We start from the raw sequence: 21,900 nt of genomic DNA, 5'->3' as shown, positions 1-21,900 counted from the left end.
TTTTCTTTCTTATAATGGTGTGTTCAGCAACCCCTTTATTCCAGATGCCATATTTTCTTACCGCCTTCAAAGCCACCTCTAAAATATAATTGCATTGCTGAGTTCCTCTCTGACATTGTCAACCTTGATCAAATACTTAGTTCTTCATTGTTTGTTCTTTTCAGTCTGTATTAGATTCTTCCCCGCCACGGCCTGTTGTTGATGTGATTATAGAGCATGGTGTATTCCCATGAAGCATCAGAGTAGAATAAGATCAAGTGCCTTTTTTTTCTTTTTGATTTGTGTGCACAGTTGTTTCCTGCTATTTAGGGGTAATTCAGACTTCTGTCCTACACTGCAATGTAATTGGAATTATGTTACCTATTTTCATTACCTGTTCCCATTAAGTTGCTTAAAATTTCTTAGACATTGATGTCATTAAGTACAATAATGCTAGGTTAAAATTAATCATGGAATTTGATATATAGTAAGTCCCCCTTGTCAATTTTTAGTACGATAGTAGGATGAAATCTCAGCTAAATAGAATTAACCCAAAACAATTTACATTGTCCTGTGTTACTTTTTTCTTTTTCAGGAATCTTTGTGACATTCTCTCTCAGCATTCTTTATCCCCTGTTTGCTGAAGACTTCGACCAAAGCTGGTCTTAGCTGTTGGCATTCTCCTGAGAAAAGGATAGCTTCAGAAATCAGAAAAACATTTGGGAGGTGTCTAGCCCAGTGGACCTTCTGAAGGTGAGAGTGAATTAGTTCTCTCTTTGTCTTTACAAGACTGAATTAACTGGTCTGTCTTCCAAAATCTACTTGGAAAGTAGTGAAAAGAGGGAAACAGGTTATTGAAAATTTTTTTATAAACAATTGATAGTTTCTCTTTTTTGGGAAAACTTTTTAGTAAATATGGAGGAAACCAATTGGCTATTTTGACCGAACAGGAACTTTATTTGAAGTTGGAGCTCTGATCTTATGAAGATCTATCTGAACATACAAGCACACACACACAAACACACACACCCCTTTTAAAAATCAATAATGTTTCTCTTTTCGGAGAAATTTCTTATGTATTTAGGGTCTGTATCAGCCTCAATATCTGCCTTACCCTACCTTCTTGGGTTGTTTTAAGGATCAAACGATGTAACTTTTATGAAAACACTTTGTAAACCATGAGGTATTATTTGCATAAGTAAGAAAAACAATTTCTACTTTTCTAAACATTTATAATCCTCAGAAATACTCTCATACCCACCAATATATTTTTCCCCATAGTTTCATTTATTTTCAGTTCAGTTCAGTAAACATTGCTAGGCTCTCAAGAAGCAAAGGTGATAAGTCCTTGCCTTCAAGGAATATCTGCCAAATGCAAGAGACAGGCACATAAATAGATATGACCAACTTCTATATGATAAAAGTATATTGAGGGTGTATTAAGGAATGGAAAAGGCAGCTAATGCAGTCTGGGGCCAGAGGGCTGTGTGTAAAAGCAGGCTTCCTAGAGGAGGTGTCCCCTAAAATGGCTCCTGAAAGTGGAATAGGAGTTAGGTAAAGAGCAGGGTGGGGTGGACAAGGGCATTGCAGGTAGGAGCAGTGGGATAGGGGTGTGAAATCCATGTGAGAAAGTAAGAAGTTATGGCATATGTGTGAAAGGAAGGTGAGCAGGAAGCACTGAGGTGTTATCAGCTGGAAGTCATTGGCATTTTATGTGTATTACACTGGAGGAAGTATAGAGAATGAACTAGAGCAATATTGAAGGAAGGAAAGATGCATTTTGTAATTATATGGGGGAGAGCGAGGAGAACTAGAATTTGGCTAGAAGCAGCATCGAATAGAGAAAGAAAGGGGAATTTGAAAGAGCTGGATTTGGTGGTTGATTGGGCATGGGAAGTAGGAAAATGTCAGGACTTGGGATTCTTGGATTTCTGATGTGGGTGACTGAGAACATTATGATGCCAGAAGGGGAATTTAGGAGAGAAGCAGATTTATTCTTGGGAAAGGAAGGACTTTGAAGTATATAAGGGACATCTAGATAGAAATATCCATCAGACAGCTGGAAGTGTAAGTGTGGAGGTAAGGGGAAGATTCAGAACTAGAAACATTCACTTGGGAGTTATAGGCAATGGTTAAAAATATTTTCTTAATTATGTATTTGATTTTGTATTTAAGCCTTCAATATTATTCATTTATTTACTGAAAGCACAACTTACCACATTCTCTATTTTCATTTTATTCTGACATTATCTGCTGTTTCATTTGTATCTGTAGTATTTCTTCTTATTTTCTTGGCATAATAAATTAGGATTTTTTTTCCTAGAGACAAATACGGTGACCTTTCCAGTTTGATAAAAGGAAATTCAAAGCAGTCTTTAACAAACAATGTGAACCCTGAAGTTAAGGACAGTAACAAGCCAGTGCTATTCTCCATTTTAATTCACAATAGCTACAGCAATTATTTACGAAAGGAGCTTTGCTTTCTCAAATGTCATTCTTTTTCAGTATCAATCATGATTTTTTGTCAAATTCTCACTTTCATTGCTCTGCCCAGTGTTTCAGCATTGCTTATGGGAGACTGAGAGGGTCTTTCTTGCATTCTTCAGTGGGGTGGTGTTAGGGCCCCTCCCTCTGGGTCTTCTCAGCATCCACCCAGGACATGGTTGAGGCCTGTTATAACAGAGCCTGCACTGTTTGAGAGCAAGTCCACCCAAGTCAGACTGCTGAAATTCATTCTCACAGCCTTCTTTGAGGGAATGTCTAGGGTAAAAATTTCAATTCCAAATAATACTTACAATAGTACTATTTTGAGTGAATTTTATTTGATTACTGTGATCTTAATTAGCTTACTGATTTTTTTCCTTTATACCCATTGGAAAGCTACAAAATGCTCGATTTTTACTCTCTGTAGTTCACTACCATCTTTCCAGGAACTTTAAAGGTCCACGAATCTGTCACTTTTTCATACACAAGAAAAATAATTTGAGGCAAAATTAACTTACTTAACACTAACAGCTGGAATCAGAGTCCTGGTCTCCTGAATCTCACTCTGCCTTTTCCACCTCATCTTTTTTTCTCTTATTCTAAATCTTTATTGAGCTGTAAAGTTATCTATATGTCTTAAAATAGGGAATTGAATTAAGTAAATCAGTTCACACCAATGACACTTGCTTTGGTTAATCAATCTAGATGCAACAATCAGATTCTCTTTTAATACTTGAGGCTCTGATTAAGGCTTTGTTATTTTTAAATTTTATAGTTTTTAATTTTTAACATAGATTTTGTTTTTGGCAGCCTTTATTTCTCTAGACTGGTTTTACCAGTGAAATGAAAGATCGGAACAGAATCAAACCACCTGTGTTTAAATTCTAGTTAAAAAAGACATCAGTGACTTTAAAACCAACACTTTTAGGCACAGGATATTACCTTTTTTGTTCATTTTTAAATTCATACATAATGATTATACATATTTCATATACAAATTAGTCATATTTACAGGTGATATTTGATACATGCATACACTGTGTAATGATTAAATCAGATTAATTGGGTATATCCATCACCTCAAACATTTATGATTTCTTTGTGTTGGGAACATTAGAAATCTTTCTTCTAGCTATTTTGAAATATACAATAAATTGTGGTTAATTACAGTCATCCAGAAAGCACAAGATATCTCTGATTTGGTCAATTACATTGCAATCTACTGTGAGTTTTATGTGTAGAGGATGAATTTATGGAAACGCTGCATTAGTATAATTTGGAATGACGGCACATACATGCGAGTTGTAGGTGGTCTTGAAGACAATGAATTGTTCTCTAAAGTCCACAGAATGGTCAGTCTTTACTGTGAAACCAGTGGGCTGTAAATTATCAGAGTGCGTGTACAAAACATGATTCACTCATCCCGAAAGCTGCCAGTAACAAAAGAAGTTTCTACTCATTTATGCGCAGAACACAAAGAATATTTCTCCCTGTTTCAGTCTTTTTTGCCTCTATTTTCTCTCTGTCTCTATGAATCTTTTTCTGTCTCACTCATATTCGCTGCATGATAGACACACACTAATATGATGTCTCTAAAACGTGAGACCCTTGGTTTGTGGAACTGGTAGTGGAAATAGCATGTTGTGGATAAGGGGTGAGTGCTGTGGGGAGACATTGGCATTTGCTAAATGTTTGCCCTGTGTATCGCTTGGCTGCATTGGGCGGAACAACAGTATGAGCAGGGATGAATAGATATGGAAACTATTGCAGACTGTGAACACAAGATGGTATGATGGCTGCGAAAGGGGAGGTCAGCTTTCACCACTGTTATCTGACTTGGTGGTGGTCTTCTTCTGAACTATCTTACCATGGGTGAAGGACAGAATGCAACCATATTAGGTGGCTGCTTTCTGCTTGGATTCCAAAGTGAGTGTCATTGTGCAAGCAAAGCAATGCATGCAATTTATGTTAGTTTTGGAGTTGCCACTTAGAAGTATTCAGAGTTTGGAACAGCACTGGAGACTGCCTTCCTTGTACCCTGTGGTTAGAGAACAGCATTCTACAAGGGGAGGGTTGTATGGGAAAACTCCTATTGGGAAGTGGAAGGCATGGGTGAGTTGCCGGGGTGACACTTTTGCATGGGCAGTATTCCAACAGGCTCAGATCATATTTAACAGTAAAATGTGTTGCTGTGTGCCCTTTTATAATGTGGGGTTTTAAAAAGAAAGAGGAAAGGAAATGCTGAGCTACTAACTTTGGGTACAAATTCAATCCCATCATAGAGATCGCAGACTTTACATCAGCAATTCGTGGGCCATTTTGGTGGAGGACAATGACAACAGGTTTCTAATCAGATAATGTCCTGCTACATTTGAATTTTCACTCTCCACTGCCTTTTGTTGTCTGGGTACTTTTGAAATTATTCTTGATTCAGGTTTATTATTAACTTTTGAACCCTAGCTACTGCACTAATACCTTGCTACTCATGAAAATGAGAATGGTGACTAGAGAATTTGTTTTTGCCTTAGTTAATAGAATAGCAAGACAGCATAATATGGATTAATGACTCTTCACATTTTCTCATAATATAAGCTGAATTCATTTTCCCTTGGGGATTTATTTCTAATTCATGCCCTAATAAAACCATTCTTGCCAGTTGTTGACTTTCTAGCTTTTTAAAAGCATCTGCATAATGGATAAGTAGATAACAATAAATAATAAATAATTTTGATCTTAAACTTTAAAAACATGTTTATTGTTCTTATTTTAAAGTGGAAAAATAAAAAAACTTCCTCTTCACAATCAGTAGTATAAGTATCTTTGCTATTTGTTTTAGGCAAGAACCATCCTGAGGCAATTATATCTTTTAATATATAAGACCTATGAGGAAAGACTGAGGATAAAAAAAAGATTGAGGATGCAGAACTACTAACAGGGTTCTGTTCACCCAACATAACATAAATGTCCTTCATTTAGAGGACATGTACATTATTGATAGAATTATTCCAAAATCCCAATATCCACCTGGATAATAACTATCCATTACCAGTATTTCAAATTATTGTCTCTCCTTTTCTGTTTCCCCTCCTTGCTATCAGGGGTTTCATGTTTTATTTAGTGTCATCATATTAGTATGTGTGTATCACAGAGAATGTAAATGAGAAAGAGGCAGAGACAAAGACAGAAAGAGGCAAAGAGAGAGACTAAGAGGAGAGAGAAATACTCCTCTTGCCCTACACATAAACCAAAGCAGTATTTGAAGTTCTTTTCTCCCCTCAGTCTGATTTCTTTGACTTATTTGGCCTTAAAATGATATAATCTGTAACTCAGAATCCATAAACAGGTTCACAGGGCCGCATCCTGAGTTGGGGATCAGAAGACACAGTCACTGTGGTAGAGCTGTGATGTGCCACTCAGATCCCCTGCCCTTTCCTGACTAAAGGACTCTTTCTCCAGTTTCTTGGAGTGTTGACAGCTGATGGCTCACTTAGGTCCTTCCTTTTGGGGATTGTCCTCTGCCTTCAGCTAATCAGAGCTGCCTCACCCAAGATTATACTGTTTGCCCCAGGCCCATGTGCATTCAATGAGTGGTTGACTTGGGAACACAAAGGCTCTTGACTCAGTTCAGGACAATGTGTAGGACCTGAAAGGTTGGCTGAGGCTTTTGTTGTGACAGCACCACGGCCCAACTTCTCTGACTCCCTTGTCCTGTTTTGTGCACTCCCCTTGGGGTTGTGCTCAGGAGCCCTCACCAGTAAAAATCCTGCCTGCAGATCTTCATCTCAGAGCCTGGTTCCAGAGAAACCTGAACTGCAGCAATCACCATACGTGGGCCATGTGATGTAGCACGTGTGTGTATGAGGATGGGATTACCTATCTTCATACTACTGTGATAAGGTACTGGCTATGGAATCACAATCAAGATCTGTGACAATCTAGCCCAGGCACTTACTATAAAAAATTAAAGGGGGGAGGGTTCCAAGATGGCTGAATAGGAACAGCTCCAGTCTACAGCTCCCAGCTTGAGCAACACAGAAGACGGTTGATTTCTGCATTTCCAACTTAGGTACTGGGTTCATCTCACTGGGGCTTGTCGGACAGGGGTGCAGGACAGTGGGTGCAGCCCACTGAGTGAGAGCCGAAGCAAGGTGAGGCATCACCTCACCTGGGAAGCGCAAGGGGTCAGGGAATTCCCTTTCCTAGCCAAGGGGATCTGTGACAGACGGCACCTGGAAAATCGGGTCACTCCCATCCTAATACTGCGCTTTTCCAAAGGTCTTAGCAAACGGCACACCGTTTATATTATATATAAACAGAGATTATATCTGGCACCTGGCTCAGAGGGTCCCACGCCCACAGAGCCTCGCTTGTAGCTAGCACAGCAGTCTGAGATCGATCTGCAAGGTGGCAGTGAGGCTGGGGGAGGGGCGCCCACCATTACTGAGGCTTGAGTAGATAAACAAAGCTGTAGGGAAGCTCGAACTGGGTAGAGTCCACCTCAGCTCAAGGAGGCCTGCCTGCCTCTGTAGATTCCACCTCTGGGGGCAGGGCATAGCTGAACAAAAGGCAGCAGAAACTTCTGCAGACTTAAATGTCCCTGTCTGACAGCTTTGAAGAGAGTAGTGGTTCTCCCAGCACAGAGTTTGAGATCTGAGAATGGACACACTGCCTCCTCAAGTGGGTCCCTGACCCCCGAGTAGCCTAACTGGGAGGCACCCCCCAGTAGGGGCAGACTGACACCCCACACGGCTGGGTACCCCTCTGAGACGAAGCTTCCAGAGGAATGATCAGGCAGCAACATTTGCTGTTCTGCAATATTCGCTGTTCTGCAGCCTCTGCTGATACCCAGGCAAACAGGGTCTGAAGTAGACCTCCAGCAAACTCCAACAGACATGCAGCCGAGGGTCCTGACTGTTAGAAGGAAAACTAACAAACAGAAACGACATCCACACCAAAACCCCATCTGTACGTCACCATCATCAAAGACCAAAGGTAGACAAAACCACAAAGATGGGGAGAAACCAGAGCAGAAAAGCTGAAAATTCTACAAATCAGAGCGCATCTTCTCCGAAGGAACACAGCTCCTTGCCAGCAATGGAACAAAGCTGGACGGAGAATGACTTTGACGAGTTGAGAGAAGAGGGCTTCAGACGATCAAACTTCTCGGAGCTAAAGGAGGATGTTCAAACCCATCGCAAAGAAGCTATAAACCTTGAAAAAAGATTAGACGAATGGCTAACTAGAATAACCAGTGTAGAGAAATCCTTAAATGACCTGACGGAGCTGAAAACCATGGCACGAGAACTACGTGACTCATGAACAAGCATCAGTAGCCGATTTGATCAACTGTAAGAAAGGGTATCAGTGATTGAAGATCAAATGAATGAAATGAAGTGAGAAGAGAAGTTTAGAGAAAAAAGTAAAAAGAAACGAACAAAGCCTCCAAGAAATATGGGACTATGTGAAAAGAGCAAATCTACGTCTGATTGGTATACCTGAAAGTGACGAGGAGAATGGAACCAAGTTGGAAAACACTCTGCAGGATATTATCCAGGAGAACTTCCCCAACATAGCAAGGCAGGCCAACATTCAAATTCAGGAAATACAGAGAACACCACAAAGATACTCCTTGAGAAGAGCAACTCCAAGACACATAATTGTCAGATTCACCAAAGTTGAAATGAAGGAAAAAATGTTAAGGGCAGCCAGAGAGAAAGGTCGGGTTACCAACAAAGGGAAGCCCATCAGACTAACAGCGGATCTCTCGGCAGAAACTCTGCAAGCCAGAAGAGAGTGGGGCCAATATTCAACATTCTTAAAGAAAAGAATTTTCAACCCGGAATTTCATATCCAGCCAAACTAGGCTTCATAAGTGAAGGAGAAATAAAATCCTTTACTGACAAGCAAATGCTGAGAGATTTTGTCACCACCAGGCCTGCCTTACAGGAGCTCCTGAAGGAAGCACTAAACATGGAAAGGAATAACCGGCACCAGCCACTGCAAAAACATGTCAAATTGTAAAGACCATCAAGGCTAGGAAGAAACTGCATCAACTAATGAGCAAAATAACCAGCTAACATCATAATGACAGGATCAAATTCACACATAACAATATTAACCTTAAATGTAAATGGGCTAAATGCTCCAATTAAAAGACACAGACTGGCAAATTGGATAAAGAGTCAAGACCCATCAGTGTGCTGTATTCAGGAAACCCATCTCACATGCAGAGACACACATAGGCTCAAAATAAAGGGATGGAGGAAGATCTACCAAGCAAATGGAAAACAAAAAAAAAAGCAGGGGTTGCAATCCTGGTCTCTGATAAAACAGACTTTAAACCAACACAGATCAAAAGAGACCAAGAAGGCCATTACATAATGGTAAAGGGATCAATTCAACAAGAAGAGCTAACTATCCTAAATGTATATGCACCCAATACAGGAGCACCCAGATTCATAAAGCAAGTCCTTAGTGACCTACAAAGAGACTTAGACTCCCACACAATAATAATGGGAGACCTTAACACCCCACTGTCAACATTAGACAGATCAACAAGACAGAAAGTTAATAGGGATATCCAGGAATTGAACTCAGCTCTGCACCAAGCAGACCTAATAGACATCTACAGAACTCTCCACCCCAAATCAACAGAATATACATTCTTCTTAGCACCACACCACACTTATTCCAAAATTGATTACATAGTTGGAAGTAAAGCAGTCCTCAGCAAATAAAAAGAACAGAAATTATAACAAACTATCTCTCAGACCACAGTGCGATCAAACTAGAACTCAGGATTAAGAAACTCATTCAAAACTGCTCAACTACATGGAAACTGAACAACCTGCTCCTGAATGACTACTGGGTACATAATGAAATGAAGACAGAAATAAAGATGTTCTTTGAAACCAATGAGAACAAAGACACAACATACCAGAATCTCTGGGACACATTTAAAGCAGTGTGTAGAGGGAAATTTATAGCACTAAATGCCCACAAGGGAAAGCAGGAAAGATCTAAAATTGACACCCTAACATCACAATTAAAAGATCTAGAGAAGCAAGAGCAAACACATTCAAAAGCTAGCAGAAGACAAGAAATAACTAAGATCAGAGCAGAACTGAAGGAGATAGAGACACGAAAAACCGTTCAAAAAATCAATGCATCCATGAGCTGGTTTTTTTTAAAAAATAAACAAAATTGATAGACTGCTAGCAAGACTAATAAAGAAGAAAAGAGAGAAGAATCAAATAGATGCAATAAAAAATGGTAAAGGGGTATCACCACCGATTCCACAGAAATACAAACTACCACCAGTATTTTCTGATGGTAAATCAGAAAATGGTAAAACACCTCTACGCAAATAAACTAGAAAATCTAGAAGAAATGGATAAATTCCCCAACACATGTACCCTCCCAAGACTAAACCAGGAAGAAGTTGAATCCCTGAATAGACCAATAACAGACTCTGAAATTGAGGCAATAATTAATAGCCTACCAACCAAAAAAAGTCCAGGACCAGATGGATTCATAGCTGAATTCTACCAGAGGTACAAGGAGGAGCTGGTACCATTCCTTCTGAAACTATTCCAATCAATAGAAAAAGGGAATCCTCCCTAAGTCATTTTATGAGGCCAGCATCATCCTGATACCAAAGCCTGGCAGAGACATAACAAAAAAGAGAATTTTAGACCAATATCCCCGATGAATGTCGATGAAAAAATCCTCAATAAAATACTCGCAAACCGAATCCAGCAGCACATCAAAAAGCTTATCCACCATGATCAAGTGGGCTTCATCTCTGAGATGCAAGGCTCATTCAACATACACAAATCAATAAACGTAATCCAGCATATAAACAGAACCAAAGACAAAAACCACATGACTATCTCAATAGATGCAGAAAAGGCCTTTGACAAAATTCAACAGCCCTTCATGCTAAAAACTCTCAATAAATTAGATATTGTTGGGACATATCTCAAATTAATAATAGCTATTTATGACAAACCCATAGCCAATATCATACTGAATGGACAAAAGCTGGAAGCATTCCCTTTGAAAACTGGCACAAGACAGGGATACCCTCTCTCACCACTCCTATTCAACATAGTGTTGGAAGTTCTGCCCAGGGCAATCAGGCAGGAGAAAGAAATAAAGGGTATTCAGTTAGGAAAAGAGGAAGTCAAATTGTCCCTGTTTGCAGATGACATGATTGTATACTTAGAAAACCCCATCATCTGAGCCCCAAATCTCCTTAAGCTGATAAGCAACTTCAGCAAACTCTCAGGATACAAAATCAATATGCAAAAATCACAAGCATTCCTATACACCAATAACAGACAAACAGAGAGCCAAATCATGAGTGAACTCCCATTCACAATTGCTTCAAAGAGAATAAAATACCTAGGAATCCAACTTAGAAGGGATGTGAAGGACCTCTTCAAGGAGAACTACAAACGACTGCTCAACGAAATAAGAGAGGACACAAACAAATGGAAGAACATTTCATGCTCATGGATAGGAAGAATCAATATCGTGAAAATGGCCATACTGCCCAAGGTAATTTATAGATTCAATGCCATCCCCATCAAGCTACCAATGACTTTCTTCACAGAATTGGAAAAAACTACTTTAAAGTTCATATGGAACTAAAAAAGAGCCCACATTGCCAAGAAAAACCTAAGTCAAAAGAACAAAGCTGGAGGCATCGTGCTACCTGACTTCAAACTATACTACAAGGCTACAGTAACCAAAACAGCATGGTACTGGTACCAAAAGAGAGATATAGATCAATGGAACAGAACAGAGCCCTCAGAATTAATGCCGCCTATCTACAACCATTTGATCTTTGACAAACCTGACAAAAACAAGAAATGGGGAAAGGATTCCCTATTTAATAAATGGTGCTGGGAAAACTGGCTAGCCGTATGTAGAAAGCTGAAACTGAATCCCTTCCTTACACCTTATACAAAAATCAATTCAAGATGGATTAAAGACTTACATGTTAGACCTAAAACCATAAAAACCCTAGAAGAAAACCTAGGCAATACCATTCAGGACATAGGCATGGGCAAGCACTTCAAGTCTAAAACACCAAAAGCAATGGCAACAAAAGCCAAAATTGACAAATGGGATCTAATCAAACTAAAGAGCTTCTGCACAGCAAAAGAAACTACCATCAGAGTGAACAGGCAACCTGAAGAATGGGAGAAAATTTTTGCAATCTACCCATCTGACAAAGGGCTAATATCCAGAATCTACAAAGAACTTAAACAAATTTACAAGAAAAAATCAAACAACCTCATCAAAAAGTGGGCAAAGGATATGAACAGACATTTCTCAAAAGAAGACATTTTTGCAGCCAACAGACACTTGAAAAAATGCTCATCATCACTGGCCATCAGAGAAATGCAAATCAAAACCACAATGAGATTCCATCTCACACCAGTTAGAATGGAGATCATTAAAAAGTCAGGAAACAACAGGTGCTGGAGAGGATGTGGAGAAATAGGAACACTTTTACACTGTTGATGGGACTGTAAACTAGTTCAACCATTGTGGAAGACAGTGTGGCGATTCCTCAAGGATCTAGAACTAGAAATACCATTTGACCCAGCCATCCCATTACTGGGTATATACCCAAAAGATTATAAATCATGCTGCTATAAAGACACATGCACACATATGTTTATTGCAGCACTATTCACAATAGCAAAGACTTGGAACCAACTCAAATGTCCATCAATGATAGACTGGATTAAGAAAATGTGGCACATATACACCATGGAATACTATGCAGCCATAAAAAAGGTTGAGTTTATGTCCTTTGTAGGGACATGGATGAAGCTGGAAACCATCATTCTCAGCAAACTATCACAAGGACAGAAAACCAAACATTGCATGTTCTCACTCATAGGTGGGAATTGAACGATGAGAACACTTGGACACAGGAAGGGGAACATCACACACCCTGTTGTGGGGTGGGGGGAGGGGGAGGGATAGCATTAGGAGATATACCTAATGTAAATGACGAGTTAATGGGTGCAGCACATCAACATGGCACATGTATACATATGTAACAAACCTGCACGTTGTGCACATGTACCCTAGAACTTAAAGTATAATAATAAAAAATAAATAAATAAATTTTTAAAAAACTAGGATAAAAATACCTACCTTTTTGAGTTGTTGCCAGGATTTGACAGCAAAGTATTCAGTGCCTGGAACATAGGAAACGTTCATTGCATCATAGCTATTATTATAATTACCAGTAATTACCTATAAGTAATCCATAAATAGTGCACCAGTTCTGACCAATTGGACAATACAGAGAGCACTTTATTGCCATTTTTATTACAACATTTCCTTTGGTAGAATATGGAGGTTAATAAAAGATGCATCACTTGCAATTTTAAATAATTCCATACTTTTAGTCCCCATTAATAAGGTATGTGGAGAAATTGGACAGGATTCCAAAGGGAAACTATAGTGATTAAAGAAATGAGGAGCAACTTCTCTGAGTAAAAGTTAAAGGAACTGGAATTGTTCAGGATAAGAAAATTGAGGCATAACTTACCTTCTGTCATCAAATAAGTGGAAGCCTTTTGTGAGGAGGATATTGGACATTTTTTGCCCATGTTCAGAGGATAGAACAAGAGGAAATGGACATACATTAAAGAAGGAAGATAGTTAGATTTATATCAAGGGAACTCCTCTGCTTTTGACAGTAAAACACTGGAAGAGGCTTGTAAAATATAAACTTCTGAAAATCTTCAAAAAAAGAAGAGAACATTCTGTCCTGAGTTACTGAGATGCTTCCTAGAGTATTTAAGAACTCTGAAGTCTGTGATTTCAGAAATGATACCTCCTAGAAATTCAAACACGTATGTTTTGTTCTGCAAATGAAAGAAAATAATTACTATATCCACATTCATTTTCTCTATAACTTTCTCATAGTATCTTTGTGTGCATACACACCTTGTATGCTTTTCTGAACATATAACAACAGGTCTTCTTTCATTGAATAGGTGTCTTTATGTATGTTTATAAATATGCTGGTTATTATTATCATAGTTTTCAATCTTACTGTAGGCCATCTCTATATTCTATGTGAAAATAAATTAACACCTCCTATCCTGGGCCACTTATTTGTGCCCAATGTAATCTCTTTTGTGACTCAGATCTTGTGATGACATTGTTAAAATACAAGTATTAGATCACTATGAAAGGCTTTGGAACAACAACAGGAAGTCTGCAACTTTGAAGAATAATTTATTTCCAATCAATTAATTGCTCAGAGATAAGATTAAAGAATGGATATGGGACTAGATTTTTAGACTAAATGCTATTTTAAGACCTCCTTGTTGGAAGATAAAAGGAAGTGCCTAAGAAGTTTCTAAATTACTAATAAGTGTATTGGACTTTGCATTTTCTCCTTGGCATGTTTCGTCAAATAGTAATTGGCAGAGTTAGAATGATATAGATGAAGAGCACTGGACTAGAAGCCAAAATGCCTGGCTCTGGAGCTATTGGAGCCATCAGATGATCTATCCTTCCTTCATAAAACATGTCTGTATAGTTTTCCTTTCATTTCTAGTTCCTGCATCCTTATATACTTATCACATTACAGTGACCTTCTTTCAAAAGAAACCAAGCGGAACTGAGGGTTCCACTCCTGACAGCTCAGCCTAGGGGCCCCATCACACCCTGACCTAAAACAGCTCTGCTTACATACTCGCATTGATATTCATATTCTCTCTCTTTCCCTCTCTCCCTCCCTCCCTCCCTCTCTCTCCATAGACAGACAGACAGGTGTTTTAAGATCTCACTTGATTAAATGGATCCACTGCTGTAAACATAAATTGTAAAGATATACTTACTTATTCTCATGCCTTCCATATTCTCTCCAATACATTCCATTCAAATACCCAATTTCATTCCTGTTTCTGCCAAGCTAAAAATTCTTCAAACGGCCCTCCATCCCATGAAGAATAAAGTATACAGTCCTTACCCTGGTATTCCAGGACTCCCTCCTTTCTAATTATTGAACTAATCTACTGAATCAGTTGAGTTGGCCTCTGTGTTCTAACATGTAGGATTATTCCTGGGTATTAAATATAGTCCTTGACACTGTGTGCAGGACGACTAATTCATTGGAGATCCCACTGTGATTTTGCTCAGCGTCAGCCTTGCCTTTCTTCTAAGCTACCTAAACCTTTCTCATTTGAGCACACCTCAAAACGCATGCTTTTCTTCCACAAAGCCTCCCTTGATTATTCTAGCCCACATTTTTGTGTCACATCTCTGAAATTCTCTCATGTGGTTGGGTGTTTACACCCGTCTCCGTTACACTTACCTGGTTAACAGTGGTGTTATTAGACTGTAGGTATATTGGGTGTTATGATCGCCTCCTAGAGTGCATCAGAGGACAGTACAGCAGCAGTGATCTCTACCCCTCTAAGGAAATACAAGGGTTTGAATCATCCTAATGTGTACATTTTCAATGTAATATATGCATTAAGACAGGGAGACAAATGTAAGATGGAAATAAATGTGATCTATTCCTCATAACGCCTTAAGTTGCAACACATTAGAGTACAAAGCACTTGCTTAGGATCAGATGATACAGATTTTGAGTCTAGTTCTGCCTCTTACTTTGGGTCCTCCAGAAAGTCATTTGTCTTTTATGATCTTATTTTACATGATGGTGATCATACTGCTATTCTTTGTTCTTCACACTTCATAAAGCACTTGGCATGTTGTTTAATTTCAGCTTCACGATAACCCATGAGGTAACTAGGGCAAGCTAGTATCTGTCAAGCACAGAAACTGGGCTTAGGAGACAAAACTTCCAAATCCTAATGTGATGAACCAACACTAGGCACTGCAACTCAAATTTCTTTACATGTTACTAAAAGCTTGGTCAATAAACCAGCAGTGTGGACATCACCTAGAGCTTGTTAGAAAAGCAAAGTTGCGGGTCCTACCCTAGACTTGCTGAATCAGAGCATGTGTTTTAACAGGAGGCTCAGGATTCATATGTATTAATACTTTACAGTGAGAAAAGTGCTGTAATCCAAGGGCAGTTTAAGCACCTGAGGTAAAAACATGAAAAGGGTTTTTAATTTTACTCCTATCACTGCCTTCAAATCTCCTCTGCCAAATCTCCTTTCCTTTGAAGAGGACTCTTAACAGAACTGATGGATTTTTTTTTTAGCTACTTTCAGGTTTTTAAAAGTTCAAATACAACCTTCAAATTCATATGGAAATAGGAGCTTTTCTTTCCCTCAACCCATCTCCCATCTTGTGCCCTTCAACAATTCTTTATTTTTTTTCTACCAGTTCACCCCCAACCTGTTTTTTGTTTTTGGTTTTGTTTTTGTTTTTCTTTGGCTGGATCAAGGGTTCTCTCCTCTTTTTAAAATTTTTATTATTGGGTTTTTTTGACTTTTATTTTAGATTTGGGGGCACATGTGAAGGTTTGTTACATAGGTAAACACATGTCTTTGGGGTTTGTTGTACATATTATTTCATCACCCAGGTATTAAGCCCAGTACCCAATAGTTATCTTTTCTGCTTCTTCCTCCCACCCTCCCAGATCAAGTAGACCCCAGTGTCTGCTGTTCCCTTCTTTGTTTTCATAAGTTCTTATCATTTAGCTCCCACTTATAAGAGCTGGAGGCTATTATCCTTAGTGAACTAACTTAGGAACAGAAAATCAAATACCTCATGTTCTCATCAACCTGTTCTTAAACCAAATGCACCATTTCAAAGCCCTGACTCTTAATGGTATGTTATCATGATGGTCATTTTTCAGAGTAGGAAGTTCAGTTACGCATCTCAGACTCCTTTGAGAGTCAGAAGAAAAAAACCAAGCACACACCCCCAACATAAAACCATGAAGAAATTCCAGTTTTTATTTCTTATATTTCCCCAGGTTCTTGGCTCAAGGAAGATGTATAATTGTCTTCAGCATAAACTGAAGTTAATGAAGTATGGGACTGTACTTCATTAAAAAGAAACATTTTAAAAGCTCTTGTTCTTAATTTTTATTCAAATTTCTCAATCTTCTTTGGCTAAGTAGCCAAGAGTTAGATCTATTCACCATGAGCCAAATGACTGCCCTTGGATGTTCAAGATGGAACTCCGTTGAAGTCTGCAGGGGTTGTGTTCATTAGAATTCCCAGGGGTTGTGTGTTACCAAGCCCTTGTCATAAGTTATATCAAATTCCCTCATCCCTGAAATGGAAGTATCGTTCTGGCTGTCCTGCTGCCTTCTCCGTATCTTATTTGTTTTCACTTTAATGTTACAAGAAAAGACAGCTTTTGTCTTTATTTCTGGTTAGCAGTCTTCATGAATATGCATTAGCAGGTTCCCTTTCTAGCTACTGTTTTGTAATTTGTTATTTTTAAATGAAATCTGAAGTGAAAATAACTCCCAATTCTCACTTTAATATGTTTGGATTCTTAATCTTGATTTTGGAGGTCCTGAGCCAGACAGGAGTGACTTTAGAAGGCTGTTTGCCTAGGCAACATCAAGGGGGGGTGTGTGTGTGTGTGTGTGAGCGTGTGTGTGTGTGTGTGTGTGTGTGGTGTGACTCAGTGGCTGAATAGATGGGACTACATTGGAACACACTTCCAGAGCCTCTGCAGGACACTGTGGTGGGCATTACAGCCACTGTGTCATTTCATTTTCACAACAGCACTGCGAGGCAAGTATAATTATATCCGTTTGGGAACTGAAGCTTAGGGAAAGTTAGTGATTTCCTCCAATTCACAAACTAGTAAATGAAAGAAGGGGAGCAGGTGATGAGAGAGGTCATTGAAATGTGAGTGTTCCACAGTGCTTTTCTGGTTGTTTTCCTAGAAATTGATAGTGGGTAATTTGGGGGTAATTACTTTACAGAGTCAATATGGGGTGTTTTTGGTATATTAAGCTTTTAAGAAAAGTGATACTAAATTTGGGCTGCTCTGAGCAGAGCCTGCTGTTCCTGCCCTTGCTTAATCTGGAGGCTCAGTGCTAGTACTTAGATGCCAGGGTACCTCTACAGATTGCCCTGTTAGTTTAGGGTTTCCTTTTTTCTTTCTTCTTTCCTTTTTTAGAGATGGAGTCTCATTCTATTGCCTAGGCTGGAGTGCAATGCTGCAGTCATAGCTCACTGCAGCCTCGAACTCCTGGGCTTAAGCAATCCCCCTGCCTCAGCCTTCCAAGTAGCTGGGACTACAGGCACATGCCACTGTACCTGGCTAATTAAAAAAATTTAATTTAACTAAAAAAATAGAGATGGGGTCTCACTTTGTTGCCCAGGCTGGTCTCAAACTCCTGAACTCAAGTGATCCTCCTGCGTCAGCCTCCCAAAGTGCTGGGATTAGAGGCATGAACCACCGCGCCCAGCCTTGTTAATGTTTCCTTGACTGGATAATGCTACTAAACTCTACTTTTACCTGTTTCTAAAGAGTTTTTTTCTACATTAAAAAAAAAAAAAATATCTGTTCCTCTGGAAAGCAAAATCTCCCTCCTCCGGAAAGCAAAACTGATGCAGATCTTCTGTGACTCTGTGGGTTTAGCACCACACAATTTGAAGTTACCATGCACCCCTTCACAGCCTCAGATGCTTTCCTGAATGTCAGCAGGAGCCTCACACTCCCATTTAAGGACTGTTTGTCTAAACTTGCTAGTCAGGCAACTAATCTCTGCACTGTGAAGTCTATTTATTGATTGTTGCATAACAGTCCATCTGTATCTCTCCTTATTTAATGGGGTGGCTATAGACAGAGGAGCCCAGAATACCTGTCTGCCCTAGATAGGATGAGATTACCCTAAAGCCATGTAAAAAATGGTCAAGGCAGGCCAGGCGCAGTGACTCAAGGCTGTAATCCCAGCACTATGGGAGGCTGAGGCAGGCGGATCACCTGAGGTCAGGAGTTTGAGACCAGCCTGGCCAACATGGTGAAACCCCATCTCTATTAAAAATACAAAAAATTAGCCGGGCATGGTGGTACATGCCTGTAATCTCAGCTACTTGGGAGCCTGAGGCAGGAGAATCTCTTGAACCTGGGAGGCGGAGGTTGAAGTGAGCCGAAATCGCACCATTGCAGTCTAGCCTGGGCAACAAGAGTGAAACTCTGTCTCAAAAAAAAAAAAAAAAAAAAGAAAAGAAAAAAAAAATGGTCAAAGCCAATGTTAAGACCAGCTCAAAGCAACTCTTTACTAGCCCTTAACATTTTCTATTGAAATTTGAAACACTATTTGCCCTTGGATACACAGTGAAGGCCCTTTTTGGATCACAGTAATACTCAAAATTGTCTTTTATCTCCCAGGCAAGATATAATTAGACTATGCAGTTTACCATGTGATTTAGGATATGCAATTAAATAAAAAAAGCTGTGGGCAAGAGTATTTTAAAATAGTATTATTTTCTTCCCTTGAGTTTAAAAGTAATACATATTCACTGCAGACAATTGGGAAAAATGAAGAAAAATGGGAAGACAGTAAAAGTAACACAAGCAAATGATTATTAACTTTTTGATGTTATTTTTCATTACAATGACACATATGTAGCTACATACGTATATTTAATCTTCTTACAAAATAGTTTTAATGGCATTAGTCCTTAGGGTATTAGTGCCAAGCATTTTTCTCCTTTTCAGTTCTTTGTATATTCTTTTATATATTTTTTAAAGATAGGGTCTCTATGTGTTGCCCAGACTGGACTCAAACACCTGAGCTCAAGCATTCCTTCTGCCTTTGCCTCCTGAGAACTTGGGACTACAGGCATGAGCCACCATGGCTGACTTCTTTTTATTATGAAATGGGATATTACATACATACAAAAGAGAGGGAGAGTAACCCAGTACTCAGGAGCATTTATTATAGAGATAGGTGGCTTAGATTCTGGTCTTAGAACTACTATTTGCTAGCCTGGAACTTTGGGCAAGTTGCTTAATCTTTCTGTGCCTCAATTCCTCATATACAAAACAGGAATAAAATCGTATATCATTTATAGAGTTTGTTAGAAGTAAATAGTAAAGAGTTATGATTATAACTTATATGTAAGGTTAAAAATAATAAAAACAAGCACAAACAGACTCACTTCTCCATCCTGCCACCCTGTAAAGAAGGTGCCTTGCTCCCCTTTCACCTTCCGCCATGATTGTAGGTTTCCTGAGGCCTTCCCAGCCATGTGGAACTAACTTTTTGCCCTGAGGAAGTGTGTGCCTTATACCTACTGCTTATTCTTCTGGAGATATGTCTTCTCCCATTTGAGTGATCACACACAGAAGATGAGGAATTAAGCCAGGAAGAGGGCATGGTGGCTCATGCTTGTAATCCCAGCACTTTTATGGGGGGCCAAAGAGGGAGGATCAGTTGAAGGTAGGAGTTGAAGACTGGCCTGGGCAGCAAAGTGAGACCCCTATCCCTGTAAAAAATTTAAAAAATTAACCAGGAGTGGTGGTGCACACCTGTAGTCCCAGCTACTCTGGACCTGAGGTGGGAGGATTGCTTGAACTCTAGAATTTGAGGCTGCAATGAGCCATGATCATGCCACTGTACTCTAGCCTGGATGACAGAGTGAGACCTTGTCTCTAGAAAATAAAAATAAATAAATAAGCCAGGAAGAAAAAGTAGGAACGGCCTTCACCTTAAGCAGAAGAGATAGAAGAGGCTGAATTAGGGCCAGGTGCAGTGGCTCATGCCTGTAATCCCAGCACTTTGGGAGGCTGAGGTGGGCGGATCACCTGAGGTCAGGAGTTCGAGACCAGCCCGGCCAACATGGTGAAACCCCATCTCTATTAAAAATACAAAAATTAGCCAGGTGTGGTGGCAGGTGCCTGTAATCCCAGCTACTCAGGAGGCTGAGGCAGGAGAATTGCTTGAACCCAGGAGGCGGAGGTTGCAGTGAGCCGAGATCATGCCATCGCACTCCAGCATGGGGGAAAAGAGCGAGACTTCATCTCAAAAAAAAAAAAAAAATAAATAAATAAAGAAGAGGCAGAATTAAATGCAACCTTTTCAGTTGGACCCAGTGGCTCACGCCTGTAATCCCAGCACTTTGGAAGGCTGAAGTGGGAGAATCACTTGAAGCCAGAAGTCTGAAAACAGCCTGAGCAAAAATTCGAGACCCTGTCTTCACAAAAAAAATTAAAAAAAAAATAGCTAGGCATCATGGCACACACCTGTAGTTCTAGCTACTTTGGAGGCTGAGGCAAGAGGATTGCTTGAGCTCAGGAATTCAAGGCTGAAGTGAGCTATAATTGTGCTGCTGCGCTCCAGCCTGGGTTACAGAGTAAGATTCTGTCTCAAAAAAGAGAAAAACTGGTTTTCTTTTTCTGGTAATTGAGGGCTAGATTATTTGGACAACCCTCCTACTGAAAACAACTAAAGAAGCTAGATAATATATAAAAGTCAACATCTTAAAAGCATAAAAGCGCTGACAAGATAGTAGGGAATTACTAGGCCAGAGTTGAAGGGAAAATATTTACCAGCGAGGTGAATAGAGCAAAAGAAACTTTTTCTCTCAGGGTTCTTGACATTTGTCAGTTTTTGAATTTTCACTTTGAATAATTCACAGAGCAAGTGGTATCATGATAGAAGTCAAAGCCTGGAGCCCCCAGAAATAGGAGATCTTCCCCCCAATAGGCTAGGACTCCAAAGTGCTACACCCTCAGGAAAAAGGATGAACCAGATTTGGGACAGTCTTCACATGGGATTACAACCCAAGTCTGATTCCCTGGGTTGTTCGCAGAACCTCAAGCCTTGAACTAGGTTTAAGGCAATGCCATATTGTTGGTACTCCCAAGTACCTGACAGAAACAAACATATATCTTTGGAGAAAGATACGTGCTTGTCATTTATCCTTGATCTCAAATTATTCTTGCAAATAATTTTTAAATGCAATGAAGAACACATGGTCAAAGATGACCAAGCATAGGCATGGTGGCATGCATCTGTAGTGCTGGCTACTTAAGAGGCTGAGGCAGGAAGATTACTTGAGCCCAGGAAGCTGAGGCTGCAGTGAGCCATGATCATGTCACTGTACTCAGCCTGAGCAACAGAGCAACATCCTGTCTCAACAAAAGATGACCAATCACACAAGAAAACTAGACCCCAAGAGCAAGAAGCAGTAGCTACATCAACAACAAAACCAGATCCTCAAAAAGTTCAGATGTTGGAATTACCAGATATAGACTATAAAATAACTGTAAAGTATGCTTACCATTTTTAAAGAAGTGAAAAATAAGCTTGATCAAATCTACAGAGAATAGGAAACCCAAAAAGGGACATTTAAGACTTAAAAAGAAACCAAATACAACTTATAGAAATAGCAAAACAAATAACCGAAGTTTAAAACTCAATACTTCAGTAGTCACATGGTGCAGCTAAAGGGCAAATAATGACCTGGAAATTAGGTCAAAATAAATTATCTATCATGC

At 39.5% G+C, this 21,900-nt stretch overlaps 1 protein-coding gene across 49 annotated transcripts in view; it reads left to right on the top strand.

The window, feature by feature from the left end:
• NRCAM (neuronal cell adhesion molecule) overlaps positions 1-21,900 on the top strand; it is a 314,922-nt gene that overhangs the window by 56,034 nt on the left and 236,988 nt on the right. For 47 of the 49 annotated variants that reach the window (XM_024357607.3, XM_063813833.1, XM_009453893.5 and 44 more), the window contains one exon: positions 575-732. The exons of the other annotated variants lie outside the window; for them this stretch is intronic. The gene's annotated coding sequence lies outside the window, so the exon portion shown is untranslated. The remainder of the gene's footprint in view (positions 1-574; positions 733-21,900) is intronic. 49 annotated transcript variants of the gene reach the window in all.

This window comes from Pan troglodytes, chromosome 6, assembly GCF_028858775.2.
Source record: "Pan troglodytes isolate AG18354 chromosome 6, NHGRI_mPanTro3-v2.0_pri, whole genome shotgun sequence".
In the NCBI taxonomy this organism is placed as follows: domain Eukaryota; kingdom Metazoa; phylum Chordata; class Mammalia; order Primates; family Hominidae; genus Pan; species Pan troglodytes.
The sequence above is the reverse complement of the archived record's forward strand: the minus strand, read 5'-3'. Positions and strand labels throughout refer to the sequence as shown.